The sequence below is a fragment of the Fukomys damarensis genome, unplaced genomic scaffold (assembly GCF_012274545.1).
Source record: "Fukomys damarensis isolate Sample0158 unplaced genomic scaffold, DMR_v1.0_HiC HiC_scaffold_4, whole genome shotgun sequence".
In the NCBI taxonomy this organism is placed as follows: domain Eukaryota; kingdom Metazoa; phylum Chordata; class Mammalia; order Rodentia; family Bathyergidae; genus Fukomys; species Fukomys damarensis.
Window position 1 is genome coordinate 45314752 of NW_022900916.1, and position 7515 is coordinate 45322266.

Below are 7515 nucleotides of genomic sequence, written 5' to 3' on the forward strand. Positions count from 1 at the left end.
TTTTACTACATTAGACATAGTTGTTGTTATCAATTGGTTTTCTCTGTATGTCAATATTTAAATTGCTTGGGGAATCATAAAATATACTCTGAACCCTTCCCAAATAATTGGGTACTAGACCAAATAAGTGGCAACCTCTCCTCCCAAATACATATCGATGGTTGGACACTGGATCAGAGGCAAAAACCAGTAGTTAAGTGTAGCCAGAGGATATCTCTGAAAAGTGGTCATTAACTACAGATTTCTCTGTACTAGCAACAAAGCTACCCACTATAATTAATCTATAAGCCTCAACACACAAAACAAACAAATAGAAACATGAGAAAACAAGGCAATAAAATGTCTCTGAAAATTTCCAATTCACCCAAAACCAAGTCAGGATATATTGAGGGAGAGGAAATCAAAAGCAACACAGCCAAAATATCTGAGAAGATAACAGTGGCAGTAACAAAACAGATCAATAAAATGTTTGGCAAACTCAAAGAAGATGTAACTAAACAGATAAAGATCCTAATGAAAGTAATGATCAGCAAGTCTAGAGAAGACACTAATAAAAACTAAAAAGCTAGGGGAAAGAGATTCAAATCATGAATAGAATATAGAATATAGCATAGAATATAATTGGAATCCATCAAATGTTCCAAACAGAAATCCAAGAGATTAAAAATTCTATTAAAAGTATGGGTAGTAGAAGTCACCAGTATGAGGACAGAGTATCACATCTAAAAAACAGGGCTGTGGTTGGTGATGTTAATGAGAGAGACCTTAAAAGAAACAAGACAATGTAAAAAAAATGGGTACAACATCTGCTAGATGATGCAAAGAAGGCTAATCTAAGTATAATTTTAATTAGTGAAAAGTCAACAGACAGCACAAAGGGCATAACCTGTTTACAGAAGTAATAGAAGAAAACTTTCCAAACATGACTTCTGTTCTTCTCTCTATACTTGTTCTGTATATAAAGACATACAGAGATACAGAAAATTGTCCTATTTATGTAGATTTTTGTCCTTACTTACTAGAATGTAAAGTTTTTGTTAACTGCTGTATCCCCATTATTTAGAAAAGTATCTGGCATGTATTCCTAGTCCTATAATTACCTGATTTGGAAAAGTGAGTGATTTAATAGTAGTGATTCTTGTCACATTACTATTTAGACAAGACAAATGTATTTTCAAGAGTGAAAGCATATTTTTAAAAATTAATGATATATATTACTATTCTTGTTTCAGATGTGGTCTACTTACATGAGCAAATCACCTCATCCCTGGCATTTGGTTTGCAAGTATTGCTCTGTGAAATCTTTTTCTTTCTATATCTCAAAAATCAAAAACAACAAAAGAAATTATGCTTCATCTAAAAGGGACACCAATGAACTTGACTACTGTGCTTCAGCTCCACAATCCATCGGGAACTTGATGATCTCAGCCTCTTACTGAACACTATGGTGACTCACAACATGGTGAAATAAGGATGCTGAGAGTTAATATCAAGAAATTACAGATACTTAGAGACTGTATCAGACATTTTTGAATAAATTATATAAAATACTCTGTCACCATTGGTTTCGAATTTCAAGCTGCCCAACCTTAGACTGACTTCACTCAGGTAAATCAGATAGGTGTCTTTCATTCTTATCAAATAATATACTTCTTCTTCCATTTGCCTACACCATATTATCCTTAGCTCCATCCTGTACTGCACACTTCATAACCCTACTTCTGCTCCATGGCTACACCTCTTCACATACACACCCTACAATTACCAATGAGTTAACACACTGTGGAACAAATCTTTGACCACTGGAGGGTGGCTACCAGTGAATTTCCCACGTCTAGCCCACTAAGATATTATTTGAAGATACCATATACTTCTTGAGGAAGTGTCCAAAGTCATCCTCCTAATACCTCTTACTCTTTCACATTTTTTCTGTCTCACCTTTGCTTCCTTTATTTTTTGGGAAACCTAGGCTAAGACAGTTGGTAGCCAAAGTAACCCCAAAGAGACTTTCCTTAGCAGAGAATTTCTGCATTAGTTAGTAAATGGTCAGAAGGTGCTAGGTACAGTGATGGTAACACCTGTCATGGAATACCATTATGATCTCAGACCCTTTCTCATGTGGTATGATCAGGTGGTAAGTGAAACTGTAACATAGAGTGTTGCTGTGGAGACTTAGCAGGAGCAATTCTAGGAACCATGGAGTAGGTGACAAGGTAAGAAACTACTACTAATTCATGTATGTGGTTACTGATTTATTGAATCAATCTGAGCCTTGGGAAAAGCAATATTGGAAAATGGAGAATGAGAGCTTTCGGGATAATAATATGTAATAGAGCCAATGTGTGAGGATATTTGTATCTCATGAATTTTCACAAAACACCTCCACAACAAAATGAGATTTCCATAACCAAGTGAGAAGGAGTCCAACTGTAGATGTCAGTCAGTTACTTTTCTTACTCAACCTTGAGGCTTACTCATTGGTCATGTGGCAAGGACAAAGATTTCTCTTGGGTGGTCAAAGAGGCTTTCATCCAAATTGACCTACAGTTACACTACTATGTGTCAAAGTTTATAGCAGCAGCAACAATGAACTCTCAGCTTAGGAGGAAGTCAGTTTGTGAGTACATTTAAAACTTTTTTAAGTTAAAAGGGTGCAATGTGCTTTCCTTAGTGGAATAAAGTCAGCATTGATTGATCTTCCCTGCTGTCCTGCAGTCCAATATGAGAATCTATGGACTGACTAAATATCTTACTATAGTTATTTCATTTGATTTAATAATTCATTTCACAGTGAAATAATTCCAGCAATGCGGCAGTTTTTAGAATGAGCAAGTCTTACCATATAACCAAAGAATATGTCCTATAGATCAACAGAATAGTCATTTGAAGACTTAATTCACTTGGGAGATGCTTGATAAGGTTATTATTCTGTTTTATACAGTGAGCCATATTTTCTAGTCTAGCAGCAAATACATAGCACTATATTTATAAAATATATGAGTACTGAAATGTAAAGATTCAAGTGAAACTGATCCATTTCCAAAATATTTGATCTTCAGCCCTGGTTCAGATGTACTAATTTTTAAGAAATTGAATTGTCTTCCTTTTAGATAGAAGGAGAACTTATATCTTTATATGAGAAATAGTAGCACTGTGCTGCATTGTATCAAATTGTTTTATTGATGTAGTGTTTAAAAGTTTAGGTTTGGAAAAAAACGTGTTAATGTTGAGTAAATAATACAGTAGACTGTGGTGGATATTTATCATAGTTTGGGCCATCACTAAATAATATTATGTTGCATTCTTGACAGAACAGCAATAAAGGCCAGATAGTTGCTTCCCCAAATTTCCCACCATTATGTCTTAGTCCATGCAGGCAGCTCTAAACAATACACTTTAGACCAAGTGGTTTATAAGACTCAGAAAATTCCTTCTCACAATTGTGAAGGCCAGGAAGTCCAAGACTCAGACACCAGCAGATTAGGTGTCTCATGAGGGCTCACTGTCTGCTTCATAGATAGTGCTTAACTGCTGCATTCTTACATGGCTGACAGGTAAAAAAGCCACCTTGGTTCTCTTTTATAAAAGCACTGATTCCACTCTGGAAGACTCAGTCCTCAGGACCTTGTCACCTCGTGGAAGTGCCCCTCTCATTCCCTTTACATTGGCAGTTAGATTTCAAGAGAAAAAGTGTGTGTGTGTGTGTGTGTGTGTGTGTGGTGGGGGGCAACATTCAGACCATGGCACCGAATATGACCAAACTCAGCACTGCTGAGCAGATAAACCTATAGAAGACTGAGTCAGAAAGTAATGATGAAGGTGGAACTATGAAAAATTTATTCTAAGACTGGCAATGTCCATGTCCGGTGGATACCTGATGGTATAGTTTTCACACTTAGCAGTGGTGACTGTCCTCTGAGTGATGTGATGTCTGTATTGTTATTGGCTGTGTAGTTCTATGTCTAGTTTTTGGATCTCTGGAAATGTTCCTCTGAGAAATTCATTAACTACCTGGATTTATCAGATGTGGAATCAATCTGTTGGTTTCAGCCACAGCACATTACTAAAATAACTCTTTTTATCTATTTTTTTCTTTTTATTGAGTTTATTGGTACACTTTATGTTTACAGTACAGTCACATTCATCATTGGGATCTTGTAACTTTACATGACAGGACTTGGTTCTCATTTTTTCCCCTTGTCCCTGCCCTCCCTAAAAGAACTCTTTTGCTCCACATTATTTGATTGTTCTTTTTCAAATTCTTGAGTTCAATTTATATATTCTAAAATTCTGACTCTGGCTTTCGACTCAATGTTTTGGATAAGTTTCATAACTATCATATATAAAAGTCATTATTTTATCCTGTGAGGGCTCCCAACTGATTTTTCTGCATAGGAGAAACTTTTCTTTCTCTCTTTCATTTACAAAGCTTTCTATTTTACAGCCATAATTTGGTAGAAAAAGTTTATAGTGACATATATGTATCTACATGTGACATGGAGACAGTGTATGTGAGCTGTATGCTTTCAAGTTTAAAAAATGTTCTTTGTTTACATCAAGCATCTCTCATTTCTTTAAAGTCAAGATCCATTGAATTATTTAATAAAATTTTTCAACCCCTCTTAAGAATGTACTACTTATATAAACTTATCTTTTAGGAACTACACTTCTCTTTTCTTCTATTACCATTCCTTTCTAGCCAACATTATAAACACACAGACATACACAACGTGGCTTTAAGATTGTGTATCATTTATTCCTTTCTCAAAAGTAAGCAGTAACACTATCCACCTTCATGTAAGCTCTTGTAGATGGCTCCGTCAATAAATGAAATTTGATAATGATAAATATTAAATAAATGGTACTTTACCATCAACAACAATCTATGGAACATTTTTACTTTAAACTGTATTTTCAACTAAAGTAAATTATTAATGGTAACAATCGTCTTAAGATCAGAATCATAATTTACTTGATTTGTCAACAGGAAAATGGAATTTCCGTGTGTCTTCAAACTTGACTTTTAGCCCAGATCTAGACAAATACACACCATCTCTTTTACTTAATTTTATTTGCAGCTGAATTAGTCATAATTTCCTTTTTGTTCCCTTACAGTCTCAAAGACGTCATCAATTATTAACCATTTACTATTTCTCAAAATTCTGTTGGATTTATTTATATTTTTCATTACTTCTGTTAGAACAAAGATTTTACTTTTAAAAGGGATTATTCTTTTAAAAAGTAAAAGTTAAAAAGATCAACTTTGTTGTATTTTCTTAGTGTATGCAGCAAAAAAAATTGAAAGTTTGAAAGGTCCATCTTTACAACAGTTTTATATAAATTAAGATGCAATATAATTTTGAAAGGCTGCTTTGAGGCCCCTAAAATATTAAAATATCTCTAAAAACTGAATCCTTTACAAAGAGTTTGATAAAATGTGGTTTATTGCTTATGCTATGATAAAATTAGAGAGATTTTTTACTTATTCTCAAAATTTTTTACATTGCCATGTCTTCAAAATATACTGAGATTCTTTTGCTGTTGTTTTGTTTTTTGTAGACTTTTTTAGCAGCACATGCTTAGGAGGTGAGCAGCATAGGACCAAATGCTTTCTCTACAATTAGTGATCTGTTATCTTCTACTTGCCTCTGGTTTTTGATTTGCAAAATGGAGGTAATAATAGTTTGTTTCATGAGTTATTGTAAAGATTTAAGAAACAGATACAGGTAATGTTCTTAGATGAAGATCTAACTTTTGGAAGCTTTAAAATAATGCAGTTATTAAAATCATGAGCTCAGGAGTTGGCCACATCTGTATACCAACCACAGTTCTTCTGTATCCTGTCACTTTGTCATGGACAAGTAATGTGTTTGTTTCTGTGTTCCAAACTTGTGTCTTCCCCTCTGGTAAACAAAGATAATCATATACACCTGTTACATTGGATGATGTATAGGAGGAAAAGCCTAGTGAAATACATGCCATGTGGTAGGTGCTCCATTGATGTTTTCCAGAAATTTCCACTGCATTTTTTAAAGCTTTTAAAATATTTTTGACAGAACCGAAGAATAAACTTTGACATTATGGTAAAGAGAAGCAAGAAAATAGCAAAGAGTATTGTTTTTGGTCAATAGTGCTTTTCAGTGTTAGGGAGAAATATAAGCTGCTCAAGTGGCAGTCTGTGGGGTGGAAAAGCATCAAATCAATTGGAGTTGGTCAGTGCAGCTTTGCTGTCTTCTTTATGCCAGTGTCCATTTGGTTTTAAACACCTTCACTTACTTATAATAAGGTCATGCTTATTCTCTTACTTAGAACTTGCAGAATTGGTAAATACATGAGTAGGAAGGTCTTCTATTGGTAATTTTTCAGTTTAGGTCATTAATTACTAGGGTTGTAAAATTAACACACTCAGTGATATTACAAGTCCCCAAACTAACATAATTCATCTATGTAATTCATCTTTCATTGTAATTTCTAGAGAATTAAAAAGATGATGTTTTGTTCTAAAGATAGAGAGCATTACCACATTCTTTAAACAAGCAGAAACCTCTGCTTAGGAAAATCTGTATCATTAATCCCGGCACTTTATGATCAAATCAGTTATGGAATGACTATTGTACCTCATTCATGTATAAGTACCTTGACTGAATAGGCTTGTTATAGACCTGTTACCTAGCAAGATTTTAGCTGTCACTCTGGGTGCAGGAGATGGGATTATCAAGGGAGTTCTCTCTCTTTCATTCCAGAACACTTTCTCCAGAGGCCTTTATGTCTTGATATGAACACAATGATTGTACCCTTAAAAGTAGCCCTGGTTTAGACACTGTGTTAGTCTTTTAATGACTCAACTTGCACATTTTTTTCTCTAGAAATCAAGAAGAAGCCCCGAGGTTTTCTCCTCTCGCTCCTAAAAATACTCCAATCTCCTTATCCCTTCTTCTCTTTCTCTCTGAGGCTTTCATCTGTCAGAAACTCAAAGCATTTAACAGTTTTTAATGATAGTTATCAGGGAGAAGCAAGGAGACCGAGAGTGGAGAGGGATGGGTAGGAATAGTAAAACTCATGAAGTCTTCTCATAGATCTCGGGATAATTACTATGTTGCTTCCTGGGTGGAAAATAAAGCCCCCTACCAACATGTGTGTGTGCTCATGGGGGAGGGGGATTTATAGTCTGTATGTTCTAGCTGGTAGGAGAGACCCATTTCTGCCCTTTGCGGTTGTCTACCATGATCTTTCTGGGTCCTAGGGCTGTCTGTCCAGCATTCCTATAGGTAATTTTTCAGGGGCCTCGTAGGGTTTCTTCTCTAATGTTTACTTGTTTCCTTGCTCTGTATTATTTAGTTCTGATATTCTTATGATATTTGACCTCAAGTTTACAACCTTATCTAAAATGGTATGTGACATTGTGACATCTCTAGACTTTTAAAACCCTCTGAATGTTCCTTATGTAAGTTACAGATCCCTACATATAAAGATCTTTGGAGTAATTTTTTTTTTTTTTTTTTTTTTTTTTTTTTT

General features: G+C 34.9%; 1 long non-coding RNA gene across 2 annotated transcripts in view; it reads left to right on the forward strand.

Moving 5' to 3' along the window:
- The first annotated feature begins 2138 nt into the window (after positions 1–2138).
- Positions 2139–7515, forward strand: part of LOC104869931 — an 8572-nt gene continuing 3195 nt past the window's right edge. For both annotated transcript variants that reach the window (XR_782401.1, XR_782400.1), the window contains exon 1: positions 2139–2213. This is a non-coding gene — a long non-coding RNA (uncharacterized LOC104869931). The remainder of the gene's footprint in view (positions 2214–7515) is intronic.